Here is a 14,671-nt window from a genome sequence, read left to right on the forward strand (position 1 = left end):
AAAGCTCAGCAGGACTGGCAGCACCTGTGGAGAGAAATCGGAATCAAGTTTCGGGTCAACAGACCCTTCCTCAGAACTGACTCTGCAGAGTCCAATTTCCTTTCAAAATTACTCATTGTCTCTGCTGCCTCCGTGGAGACAGCAAGTTCCATGTCATTCATTGCAGAAAAACAGCCTTCCTCAGGTTTCCCAGAATTTTAAATCTATGTTCCCCTAACTTTGCATTATCAGAACAGTTAGTTTTTGTCTATTTTATGTGTATCCATCATAATCCTGGACACCTCTGTCAGATCTAGCTCTGCAACCAATGTGTTCCAAGGAACTTTTAGGCCAATAGCCTGGGATAAAGCTAATATGAAGAAACTGCACAAACAGAAAAGTTACTGAAACAAAGGGATGGTGCGCTGTTGGACCCTTCCCAGTCATATACTCATCCAAATGCCTTTTAAATGTTGTAATTGTACCAGCCTCCACCACTTCCTCTGGCAGCTCATTCCATACACATATCAAACTCTGGATGAAAACATTGCCCCATTAAGTTCCTTTTAAATCTTTCCCCTGTCACCTTAAACCTTTAGCTTTGGGCACCCCACCCTGGGGGAAAGACCTTGGCTATTTACCCTATCAATGCCTCTTGTGACTTTATAAACTTGCATAAGGTCACCCTTCAGCCTCCGACGCTCCCTATAGCTCAAACCTGCCAGACCTTTCAAGTTTAACAACATCCTTCTAATAGGAGAGAGACCGGAATTATTCCAAAAGCAGCCTAATCAACATCCTGTACAGCCGCAACATGACCTCCCAACCCCTACACTCAACGTCTCTGGGTTACTAGCTCAGTGGCAATGCGACCAACTCCCCTTGGTACCTTCAATATCATAAGGTGCTTCACAGGACCATTTAGCAAAGAAAATTCAATACTTTAGCCACATAAGTAGAAGTCAGGTCAAAAAGCTTGATGAGAGATGTAGGCTTTAAGGAGCGTCTCAATCATGATAGAGAAGCTGAGAGATTTTGAGAAGGAATGGAAGAGCTCTGCTATAAAACAGCAAGGTTTCCCTCTCACTAGTGAAGAAAGGCAGAGAACAAACTCTGAGACCCTTTCCCAACTGGATTGCACGATTGCTCAACAGTTCTGTCTTTGATTATAAGAGTCTGGCAATCAATCTATGATCACTGCAACTGATTGGTTAGGTCTAGGTGTGAACACAGAGCAAAATAAACAAACTCGACAGAAGCTATTGGGGGCTGGGCTGTCATCATGGGGGCAGATAAATTTGTGATTGCAGAGATCTTTTAAGGCTCTTGTAACTAAACTTTGTTGCATATTTAGATATCTCTGCAATGCTCTGAGATACAAAAAATATACAATGCTACGCAGTGAAATGTTCAGACAGGAATGATTCATTCACATGGGAGCCTCCTGTCACAAAGCAGAGGAGCTTTTTCAGCACAGTGTCTAAGCTGACACTTCACTTCAGACCCAAGATCATTGGGTTTGGTCAGTGCCTAGGAACAGATCCCGAGTCTGGGAGAGAGCTGAATGCCATGCTCTTGGTACACAGAATAAAATAAGAACTGCCAATGCTGTAGATCTGAAACAAAGATAGAAACTCCTGGCGAAACTCAACTGTTCTGATGAAGAGTCACCAGCCTTGAAATGTGAACTCTGCTTTCTTCCCACAGACCTGCTGAGCTTTGCCAGTAATTTCTGTTTTTGTCTCTTATACTGAATGGCTATGAGCCATTTAGATACAGACCACTGATCTGTCAAGCACATCATCCACTCAAAACCACATTTGTTCCTAAAATTCATAACTTTCTGTTTAAATGCTAAACACAGCCGACTTCAGTGCTTTGATTATCCATTTATATAAAGAGCTTGTTGATGAATGCATTAAACCGCCTAGAGACAGTCTCAATTATGACTCAAATACTTAATAATAACCTTCATCTCCAGAAACATGTTGGTATTGAGTGAACATGCAGGAAAGCAAAATAATAATCCACATACACACGCATAATTGGAGCCTCAAGGTCAGCTGCTTGCGGAGAGATTACTGAAAGCTCCAACTGCACAGACAGATGTGTGCCAGCAATCTGTGACCGAACCATGAGAAATTGCTGGAAACCTTGTTCCAATTAAATTGGTGACGGGGGATCAGTGGAGTCACGATGATGATGGCTTCAATATAGTTCTGTGCCAGTGAATGGTGGCCCCCGTTCTTCCAGAGGTTCAGCGGGCGGTGACTTCAATTAAATCTTAGTTTATGGATTCTGTTGTGGGATATGGGTATCTGCTCCTCATCCCCAAATGGAGTGGGTTGGCTCAGGCCATTTCAGAGGGCAGTTGTGAGTCAACCACATTGCTTGTGTGTTTGGAGTCATGGGTAGGCCAGGTATTAGTGAGCCAATGGTTCTTTCACACAACAGCAAGACCAGATTGTGATCGGGATTTTGAGGGGGTGCCGGAAGCGGGATATGGAGATGGTGAGCAATAGGCAGGGAGGTTCCATCAAATATTCAGGGCCACATGATCGCATCTCCAACTTCTGATCGTCTCGAGGTAATGGAACAGGTCACGGAAACATAGAAATATAGAAAATAGACCATAAAACCATAAGACATGGGAGCAGAATTAGGCCATTCAGCCCATCAAGACTGCTCCAACATTCAGTCATGGCTGATAAGTTTCCCAACCCCATTCTCCTGCCTTCTCCCCATAATCCTTGATCCCCTTACCAATCAGGAATCCATCTCTGTCTTAAATACGCCCAAAGACTTGGCCTCCACAGCCCCCTGTGGCAATAAATTCCACAGATTAATCAAATGGAATAAAATGGCCTTTCAGCTCTTCAGGCATGCTCTGCATTCCAACATGATTGTGGCTTACTCAGTTCCCCCATTCCCGTGTTCCCCCCACTGATCCCTTTAGCCTCAAGAAACAAACCTAACTCCCTCTTGAAAACATTCAACGTTTGAGTCTCGACTGCTTTCAGGGGCAGTGAATTCCACTCTGGGTAAAGAAATGTTTGCTCATCTCAGCCTTAAATGACCTACACTGTATCCTTAGACAGGTAAGGATTCCCAGGGTCACTGGAAACATCATTTCCTGTGTTTGCCGTGTCTAATCCTATTGGAATTTTGTACATTCTTAGAAAAGAACTCTGTTTTCTCTGCCCTTGATGTTTCCAGAAATGGTCTTTCATTTTGTAATTTGTTTTCTCATCTCTCGCCAGAGATTGTATGGTTTTGAATGGGAGTGGGGAGTGGATAAAAGATGACACACTGGGGTGATAATTGGGTAGGACACGTTGGATGAACCAGAAAGACTTTCCCATTTAATGTTCCTGGAATATAGGTCTGCTCCATTCAATGGCCTCAACTCAACTTTTCTGACCAATCCCCACAACTCTCTAGTTCTCAAAGATGCCAACATTCTGTCTATCCCAACCTTAATGATATTTAATGATGGAGCATACTCTGAGGTGTAGAATTCACAGGATTGAGTGAAATTTCTCCTCACCTCAGTGCCAAATGATCAGCCACTTATCCTGAGACGGTGCCCCGCATTTTGAAAAAAACAGTAATAGTTTGCATTATTTAGTCCAACTTGTCTTGGATTCTTCCACATGGAGCTCCAATGTTTCCAGTATTAATCAGATTGCCAGATTCCACCCTGCCAAACACTTTCAGTTCACAATTCTTCTAAACTGTAAGGAACACAGACCCAATTTACTCAGCTTCCCATTCTAGGGATGAACCTAGTGAAGTTTCACTGCGCTGTGTCCTTCATTAAACATGGAGCCAATTAATGCAAACATTGCTCCCATGATCCCCTATTAGATCAGAAACCAGCCAAGATGGGAAACACTGGTGGGAAGCTAACTGAGCGCGTTTCTTTGCTCCAAAGAGTTACAAAATAGTGGCACAGGAATACCTTTACTGTTATAAATACAGCGTGGCCTGCTAATGTAGACATCTCAGTCAAGAAGCAAACATCAAGATTTATAATGAAAAATGGTTGGCACAGGAAGTGATTATGGTGGGTAAGGATTTGTAGATAGAAAGTACAGACAAGCAAAATATAAATATAAGTGGCAATAAATAATATTTAAGTGAATAAGTAGATAACTATTATTTAGTGTCATTGTTCAAATATAATCATGACTCATAAAAATGTTAACACCAAGTGAATCAATGCTGTAACATTCCATTGTGCAACAACATCATGTTGAAATTGTTAATAATTTCAGCTTGATAATACCATAATGTAAATAATGCCAATAAACATAGAAACACTGAACTATTACAGTGCAGGTAAAGGCCATTCAATCCATCATGTCTGGACTAGCTCTCTAAGCATTCTGCCTTAATGCTAATCTCCTGTGGGGTAATGCCTTTTCCCCATTACCCCACACTTTATGTCTTTAATTAACCATCCAATGTTCCTGTTCAATACCTCAACTGACCCTACCTCCAGCACATTTCCAGGCAGTGTATTCCACACCTGAACCCCTCGCTCTGTAAAAGAGCATTTTCTCACTCGCATTTGCTACTTTTACAATGCATTTTTAAAACTGCACCCTCTGGCTCTCGATCCTTTTATGAGCGGGAATCAGTTTCTCCCCAACGACTCTGTCCAGACCCCTCATAGTTAGAAAAATCTCCCCTTTCCAAAAGCAGTCCCAACATCTCCACTCTAGCCTCAAAATTAAAGCTGCATTCTCGTAGACCTCTTCTGCACTCTCTCCAATACATTCACATCCTTCCTGAAGTGGGGCACCCAGAACTGTACACAATACTCCAGCCTAGCTCTAGCCAGGGTCTGAATGAGTAGGTCCAGTGACATTACCATTATGCCACCATCTCCTCTGGACTCACATTTCGAGATATCACATATAGAGCTGGCTCCTTCAACTAACTCATTTCCTTACACATTAACATCATGTCTCACTTCAGATCAATTTTGTTTCTGAGCTTGCTGACATTTACAGCTTCAAAAGGTTTACAGTTGGTTCTCCTCACACAGAATTTCAACAAACGGTGACTTAGGTCATCACCCTGGAGCCACAAAGAAACAATTACAGACAAAGGTGGAAGATTCATCAGCAGGAGGGTGTTCAAGCAAGACCAGAATAAAATGGGGTCATCTGGGGACTTCCAAGCCGAGCCAACTGAATAATTCAATGCAGCCCAGAGCTTTCGTTGGAAGAAACCAAAAACTTCCAAAGGACGTTAAAAAAAACACATGACCGTGTCACCCAAGGCATTGTATTTTGTTTGGAATGTAAACCAGTTTGACATTTTGTAATGCACAGAACAGAATCAGTAGTTAGAAGGGAGCTCTGTGGCCATAAAATGGTCCAAATGTCATTTTCTTGAGCATTCCACTGGCCCATTTATTTTAATGCTTATTCATGAGAATTGTTGTACGCTAAGGTGGGGAACCCTCTGCAATGATTGCCTTTTCAACAAGATAATCCCGCTGTAACTGGTTACGCTGTCAAAAGGCGCCATCACAGTTTTGTTTTCTGAAGAACAGTCCATTGTGTCGTGTTCTGTGTTGGATTACATGAGTCTGAATCCTATTGATCCTACCTGTGCTCGGGTGGTTCAGCCTGGGTGTAAATTCTGAAACAGGAACCAAACTGGTAACATTCCACGCTGTAAGGTCATTCCTCTCTGTATCACCAGCAAATCTCAGTGGTGGCATTTCCTCTCCAATGGAGGCAATAATCAAATCTTGAGCCAATCAAGGGGAGGTAATATCAGTGGGGAAGTGATGGCCAAGTGGTATTACCATAGTCTGTTAATCCAGAGAGGGGAAAGTGAGGACTGCAGATCAGAGTCAAGAGGTGCTGGAAAAGCACAGCAGATCAGGCAGCATCCGAGGAGCAGGAAAATCGATGTTTCGGACAGGAGACCTTCATCAGGAATGAGGGATTCCTGATGAAGGGCTCCTGCCCGAAATGATTTTTCTGCTCCTCGGATGCTGCCTGACCTGCTGCGCTTTTCCAGCACCTCTCTAACCTTGTTAATCCAGAGAGCCAGGTAACATTCTGGGGACCTGGATTCGAATCCTGCTGTGGCAGTAAGTGTAATTTAAGTTCAATTAAAAATGTGGAATTAAGAGTTTAATGATGACTATTGTTGGGGGATAACTCATATGTTTCACTAAGTTTCCTTTAGGGAAGGAAACTGCCATCCTAACCTGGTCTAGTCTACATGTGACTCCAGACCCACAGCAATGTGGTTGACTCTTAACTGCCCTCTGGGCAATCAGGAATGGGTGACACCCACATCCTGAATGAATGAAAAACATCAGTCCAATGGATGTAAAAGGACTACTTTCCTGCTTCATGTTTAAAACGGTTCACTATTACCTTCCCTAACACCTCAAAATAAGCAACTCTCCCCAATCACTCAAAAGGTTTCCATCTCAAAAGGCCAGATAAACTGTGTTCTAGTTTGGGCCAATCTAGTTTGGGCCAATTGATGGGCGACACGGTGGCACAGTGGTTAGCACTGCTGCCTCACAGCGCCTGAGACCCGGGTTCAATTCCCGCCTCAGGCGACTGACTGTGTGGAGTTTGCACGTTCTCCCCGTGTCTGCGTGGGTTTCCTCCGGGTGCTCCGGTTTCCTCCCACATTCCAAAGATGTGCAGGTCAGGTGAATTGGCCATGCTAAATTGCCCGTAGTGTTAGGTAAGGGGTAAATGTAGGGGTATGGGTGGGTTGCGCTTCGGCGGGTCGGTGTGGACTTGTTGGGCCGAAGGGCCTGTTTCCACACTGTAATCTAATCTAATCTAACGTAGCTGGTGGCCTTTCTCTCTCCTTGATTCATGTCCCCAGGAAAACCGAACCAACTCACATATTGCTGATTTCATCCCCTTCCACCTCTGCCACCATCACAATGCTCCAAGATCTATAGGCTCTTCCAATCCTGGCTTCTCTTGTAAACCTAATTTCAATTGCTCCATAAGACACAGGAGTAGAATTAGGTCATTCAACCCATTGAGTCCATTCCACCATTGAATCATGGCTGATATGCTTTGCAACCTCATCCTCCAGCCTTCTCCCTGTAACCCTTGATCCCCTTAACAATCAAGAACCTATCCATCTCTGTCTCAAATACATTCAATGATCTGGTCTCCACAGCCTTCTGGGGCAATGAGTTCCACACTCGGGCTGAAGAAATTCCTCCTCATCTCAGTTCTAAAGGGTTGTTCCTTCACTCTGAAGCTGTACCCTCAGGTCCCAGTCTCTCCTACTAGTGGAAACATCTCTCCAAGGCCTCTCTGTACACTGTCGTCCATCACTGGCAGACAGGCATTTGAACTTTTGAAATCATAATCATCGAAACCTACTCCCATCAATTTTCTACTTGCCCCCTTCCTTTTACTCTCAGGATTAGGATATCGTTATCCTTTAGAACTGAGATGAGGAGGAATTTCTTCAGTCAGAAGGAGATTAATCTGTGGAACTCATTGCCCCAGAGGGCTGTGCGGGCCAAATCATTGAGTGCATTAAAGACAGAGATAGATAGGTTCTTGATTGGTAAGGGGATCAAAGGTGATGGGAAGAAGGCAGGAGGATATTTATTGTCTAATTGCCCAGAGGGCAGTTAAGAGTCAACCACATTACTTTGTGGGTTTGGTGTCACATGTAGGCCAGACCAAGTAAGGATGGCAGAATTCCTTCCCTGAAAGGGTTAAATGGGCTTTTCCTAACAATCATTTCATAGTCATCATTAGATTGTTAATTCCGGATTTTTATTGAATTTAAATTCCACATGGCGGGATTTGAAATTGGACCACTGGCACGTTAGCTCAGTCTCAGGTTAATAATCTCGCGATAATACCGCAAGGCTATCATGTCCCCCCTTATAAGGCACTGTAAAACTTTGCTCTTCGCCACCTCTCCCAATTCAGATTGTTTCAATCTATTCAACTTTGTTTCAGATTGCAGATTTTGTTGCTTTCACACAGCACTGTGGGATATTTTTCACTGCTTCGTTCCACATTTCTGATGGTCGTCTCTTTTCTGTTCAGATGGTTTTGCTGGGTTTAACACATTTTGTTTTGGTCCTCTTAACCCTCATCATCTAAATCCTCCAGCGAGGCTTTTACTAATGAGTACGCAACTTCATCAAATGCTGGAGTGCTCTGAGCAACACCACTCTTTGCCTCATTATTAGTTACCATTAGTGCACACATCTATCGCAACACTTGGCGCATTGTATAACAAGGCTCTAAACTCTCCACTCAGGAGGAACTCATCTCTCCGAGGACATCTGTGTGAAAATACAATCTGCCCAAGTGTTAATGAAACAAAGATTGAAGTGCTCTGTGGCAAATTAGCCAGTCAGATGGCTCTGTCTATCTGCTGATTGCTCAGGGCTGACTGAACACCATCAACAGATGGAACACATCCAAACTGGTGTCTGAGGGAGATTCCATTTTCACTCTGACTGTGTTCGTTGTGTGTGTGTTCAGACCTGCCTTACTCTCCACATGAATGCTAATGCTAAGGAAACATCCATCCAATTTGTACAACCCTATTAAACACAGTGCTAATTAACCAGGTATACAGCAGCGCAAAGCTGGCAAGAAGCTCCTCCTGGGTTACATTTTTGCCAGGGCCCTCGCTTCTGAAAGTAAAACTTAAACCGCTGTTCAGTGCATGAACATGAATCTAAGGATGTGTGTGTGCTGCTGTGAATGTGAGTGTACACCTTTATGTGTGACTGTGTGTAAGGCATGACTATGTGTCTGCCTGACAGCACGTGTGTATATCTTTACATGAGACTATGTTTGTCAGGAGTAACTCTGTGTTCCTCTATCTGGGAGATTATCTTTATATGTGACTACATATGTAGGAGATACGTCTGTGTGTGTCTGACTGTCTGGGAGAATGTGCATGTGTAGCAGGTCTGGGAGAATGCATGTATAAGGGCTAATTCTGTGTGTGTGTGTGTGTGTGTGTGTGTGTGTGTGTGTTCACCGAATGTGTAATTCTGTGTGCGTATCCACCCATCTGGGTGCCATGTGTGGCTGTCTGCATCTGCATCTTTGAGTCTGTCTGTGTGCGTACACGTGTGACCCTGCATGTGTGCCAGTGGGTGAATGCATGTGATTGTGTCCGTCTTTGTGTGTAGGCTTCTGAAAGTCCACGGCTGTCTATGTAGCTGTACATTAGGCACGAACAGGCTTGGGTGCAGCTCCAAAGCCTTGTGCAGTCAGCAGCTTGCTATCTCTCACTGTCAAAGCTCAACCCTGAGAAATGGCCACTGAGGCAAGACATGAGATTGTGAACAAAAGGAAAATCAGGGGAAAGGAAAGCAGGAAATTAGTGAACGGGTTGTACAATTGCTCTATTTTCATGTATAGTTGATGAGCTGGACCAGTTTGTGTCATTCTGAAGTTTTCCTAGATTATCCTTCAGGAGAGACAGACAGAGAGAGAAGGAATTAAAGCTGGGAAGGAGAAGTGAAAATTGTGTTTTTTTTAAAAGAAAGAAAGACAACAGGTCTGGGTGCAGTTAGAGCAGCAAACTAAGGTTAAGAGTATTACACACATATAAGATTTACACTTCCACACAGGACATAGTCTCCCCTCAGCTGGGAATACAGGAAAATGTGCTCATGTGTATTCCTATCTCCGAGCGGTAATTGTATTTGCATCTTGTTTGCATACTGTCACATCTCCTTTAAGAGACATTAAATAAATCACGGATCACTGGGCCATTCCAAATCATGCTGCCTTAATATTTTGTCAATTGACTGCGTTTGCAGCCTATTTGTTTCATGACTTTAACCAAATCAATCCAATTTACCTTGACAAATACCATCAGCGCTGCAATGACAGTAACACAGGGAGAAAAGGCAAACAGAAAATTACAGTAATTGGAATCACAAAATGGCAGCTGCCGTTCTTTAGCCCCAAGGTCAGAAAAAAAAATCAAGCTGCTTAAAATAAGCTCTGTCTACACCGAACCACCATTCACAGACGTCTTTGAGCCTCACCATTGTTTAACATTGTGAAATAGCATTCAGTACTGTTTTCTCACTTGCAAAGGTATGCCTTTGGCACAGACTGGTGATGGAAACCAGAGAAAAGGAAGAGTTACATTTCATGGCACCATTTGCCACTCAGAATGTCCCATAATGCTTTGCAACCAAAAAAGTACTTTAAGACACCCTGCAGTCAAATTACGCACAGCAAGTTAGGAGAGTGATGGAATACTCCCCACTTGCCTGGATGGGTGCAGCTCCTACAGCTCTCAAGAGGCTAGACACCATCCAGGACAAAGCAGCCTGCTAGATTGACACCGCATCCACTCCCTCCACCACCGATGCTCAATAGCAGCAGTGTATAATATCTACAACACGCATTGCAGAAATTCACCAAGGTTCATTAGTCGGCACCTTCCAAACCCACGACCACTTCCATCTAGAAGGACGAGGGCAGCAGATACATGGGAACACCGCCACCTTCAAGTTCCCCTCCAAGCCACTCGCCATCCTGACTCGGAAACATATTGCCATTCCTTCATTGTCACTGGGTCAAAATCCTGGAATTCTCACCCTAAGGGCATTGTGGGTCAAGCCACAGCAGGTGGACTGCAATGGTTCAAGAAGGCAGCTCACCACCTCCCTTCTTAAGGGGCAACTAGGGACAGGCAATAAATGCTGGGCCCAGCCAGTGATGCCCACTTCCCATAAATGAATAAATATAAATAAAACTCCCACAAACATTAATAATGACTGGATCATTGATAATACTAATGTTGGTTTGACTGATAAATATTGGCTGAGACACTGAGGAAAGATTCTCTCCTGTTCTTCAAAGCAGTGCTGTGGGATCGTCGCATGCCCCTGACCAACAGGACCACAGTTTCCTGTTCTCAGCTGAAAGACAGCAAATGCAACAGTGCAGCACTCCCTCAGCATGGTCTTTCTGGGTCAGCCTAGACTTTCCTGTCTGAATTTGGAGTACTGCATGCAGGAAGGATGTTATTAAACTGGAAAGGGTACAAAAATGATTTGCAATGATGCTACAAAGACTGGAGGCTTTGAATTATAAGGAGGCAGCTGGATTGGCTGTGAAAATTTTCCCTGGAGTGTCAGAGGCTGAGAGTGCACCTTGTAGAGGTTTATAAAATCATGACGGGCATCGATAAGGTAAATAGCTCAGGTCGTTTCCCTAGGGTGGGGGTATCCAAAACTAGAGGGCATAGGTTTAAGGTGAGAGGGGAAAGATTTAAAAGGGACCGAAATTGTAGCATTTTCACGCAGAGGGTGGTGCGTGTATGGAATAAACAGCCAGAGGAAGTGGGGGAAGCTGGTACAATTACAACATTTTAAAGGCATCTAGATGGATGTTTGAATAGGAAGGGTTTGGAAGGATTTGGGCAAAATGCTGGCAAACAGGGCTAGATTAATTTAGGACGAGTCAGTCAGCATGGATGAGTTAGGCCAAAGGGTTCTGTACAGCTCTGTAAGTCTATGACCATCCCCGGCAAGATCCCCTCTAAGCCACTCACCATCCTGACCTGGAAATATATTGCCATTCCTTCAGTGTTCCTGGGTCCAACTCATGGAACTCCTCACTAATAGCAATGGGTGGCCCTAAACCACAAGGACTAAAGTGATTCAAGAAGGCAGCTCCCCACCAACAGTCAGGATGGGCATTGGTAGTTTTGCCCTGGGTGCCAACATCTCAAGAATAGATAAGAAACACCTGCAAACTGAATTCAGACAGTCTGACAGAGGGAGTCTCGCACAGACTGTGATTCAACCTTGTGTTTTGATCCACAAGGCAATGTCACGAGAAAAGTAATTTACTTCTGCCACTCGAGGACGACCTTACATTGTTGCACTTATGAGGATTGACAAATTCTTCCAAACGTGGTGAAGCTGGCAGAATGGAGGTTTTCAGAGAGAGGATAAAACAGTGGAATTCAGTCATCAAAAACTCAAAATCATCTCTAATCAAAAGATAAACTGGGTTTCTGACCTGCAGCATTGCATATGCCTGCACTCGCAGTGTGCTGGGAGAGAGACTGAGGGCACATACAATGGTTAGCTAAGCAGCCTCCTTCTGGAATGTGCCTACGCAGAAGAAGTCTGGAGAGGAATGCAGTGGTGTTTGTCGAGGTTCGTCCCGAGCAGCGCCGTGACGCGGGACTCCGTGCTCTACGGTCTGTTCCCCAGGATGCACACCGACACGAACGTCAACTGCGCCTGGAGGATCATCAACTCGGTCAAAGACTCTCTTTGGTCTGTCCGAAACCTGTTGGTCTTCCAGCTGAAGGAGCTGACCCCGACTGAGTGTTGCGGACTGGCATATTCCAAGGTCCAGGACTTGAGGGATGCGCTGAAGCTTGGGGCAGCTGCCACCAAGGCACGGTGGGGAAAGACCACCATGTAACATCTACCTACCAAAGAAAAACAGGGGGCCCACTCAGTAAGTGGGCTCCGCTGAAGCCTCAGCTAAATATATGGATGGTAAATGTACAGACCTGTATATACAAATGATTAATTTACGATCTCTCTATGTAAAGAAATGGAATGTAAATGTATGTATGACACCACCAATTGTACAGATCATCAAAATATTTTATGAATAAAGTATATTTTTGAAATAAAAAAAAAGATTAGTTGAGCAGCCTCAACCACACAGCTGTGTTTAACCGGCCTGGCATTGAGATCACAGTGCAGTGTGGCTGTGACACACGTTTCAACACCACAGCCCAGCCCACAAACAGCTTCCTGAGTCTGTTCCCAAGTCGGTACACAGTACAGGACAATGTAAAGTAGCTGTTTGTAAGGACATTTGTATGTCAGATATTTAAATTAGCACCCCTGTATGGAATCATATTTGTAAGTACAAGTGTTTGAAATTCAACTGTTTGTAAATCAGGGACCCCCTGTATATGAATCATAGAATCCCTATTATGTGGAAACAGGCTGTTTGACCCATTGAATCTGCACCAACCGTCCCACCCCTGTACTCTATCCCTGTATTTCCCACGCTTAACCCACCTAGCCTGCACATCCCTGGAGACTTTAGCATGGCCAATCCCCCCACCTTTGGACTGTGGGGGGAAATCCAGAGCACCCGGAGGGAGCACATGCAGACACAGGGAGAACCTACAAACTCCATACAGGTCCCAGGTCCCTGGCACTGTGAGGTGGCATTGCTAACCACTGTGCCACCCACAAGGTTGGTGACAATTAGATGCAGGACAGTGAATGTAAACTGTGAGCAGGTTGAAATGGGCAATGATTCCACAGGTCTACCCAAAACAAAACTCCCAATAGTACCATCACACGAGTGATTTGTGATGAGCTGCAGTGAATCATACTTTCCAAATTTGAGTTACTCTTCGATTCAGAAACAATATGAAATCCAGTTTCCCCGAGACCAGAGCCAAGAACATGGCTTACTATCCACTGGACACCCTTTGCACCTCAGCAACACACTAGCCTCTATATTCCTAACATCTATCTACAAAGAACACCGCAACCTCATAACGCCAGGGATCCAAGTTCAATTCCACCCTTGGGGGACTGTCCGTGTGGAGTTTGCACATTCTTGCCATGTCTGCATGGGTTTGCTCTGGTTTCCTCCCACAGTCCTAAGATGCGCAGGTTACGGTGGATTGGCCATGGAGAATGCAGGGTTACAAGGGTGGGATGTGTTTCAGAGGATCAGTGTGGACTCAATAGGCCAAGTGGCCTACTCCCACAACTGTAGAGATCCTATGAATACACTGGGATGTCCCTACACCGAAAGGAGTACAGCAGCTCAAGAAGGCAACTCACCACCACCTTCTTCTGGGCAATAAATCCTGGCCTAGCTGACATCCCAGCAATGACTAAAGAGAAAGTGTCAAACTCAACCTTCTATAAGGTTGTGGAAGAAAGCAAAAGAATGAAGCATTTGTAAAGACTACTGCCTCACACAATTTACATAAAGGATACAATAGTTTTGTTGAATTTAAGGGTGTAATCTAATTATACAACTCCAATGGCATGCAGAAATGTTCTCGCAGTTTATTATCAGCTGATTGCCTCAACTGGAGAATTGTTCTGTCGAGGCACTACCATGGGCATAAGCATAGGTGTCAATCAACTCCACTTTGTGGCTTTATTCGCTTTCCTGTTGGTGTGTTAACACAGGTCAACACCCTGAACAGAAAGCCACTTGGCAGCTCCAAAACCTGATCGATAATACAACATCTTTGAGATCAATTAAAGACAGCCATTATTGCTAAAAGTACGAGGGAGGAATGTTTTAACCTTTTAAATCTTTACCTTTGGTACCCGAATTCAAATCTAAATCAGGTTGATGAGATGATATGCCTTTTTCTCTTGCAGTGTCACTACCAGAGTTCATTGGTTCAGCTCTCACTCCAACTTTCAGTGTAGCATGGTGGCTCAGTGGTTAGCACTACTGCCTAACAGCACTAGGGACCTGGGTTCAATTCCAGTCTTGGGTGACCATTAGTGTGGAGTTTGGACATTCTCCCGGTGTCTGTGTCGGTTTCTCTGGGTATCTGGCTTTGTCCCACAGTCCAAAGATGAGCAGGTAAGGTGGATTGCCCATAGTATTCAGGAATTTGTGGGTTAGCTGTGGGAAATGCAGTGTTACAGGGAAAGGGT

General features: G+C 44.3%; 1 protein-coding gene across 2 annotated transcripts in view; it reads right to left on the reverse strand.

Annotated features, from left to right (window-relative positions):
• ccdc33 (coiled-coil domain containing 33) overlaps positions 1-14,671 on the reverse strand; it is a 274,590-nt gene that overhangs the window by 214,402 nt on the left and 45,517 nt on the right. The window lies entirely within an intron of this gene.

This window comes from Chiloscyllium plagiosum, chromosome 40 (assembly GCF_004010195.1).
Source record: "Chiloscyllium plagiosum isolate BGI_BamShark_2017 chromosome 40, ASM401019v2, whole genome shotgun sequence".
Lineage (NCBI taxonomy): Eukaryota > Metazoa > Chordata > Chondrichthyes > Orectolobiformes > Hemiscylliidae > Chiloscyllium > Chiloscyllium plagiosum.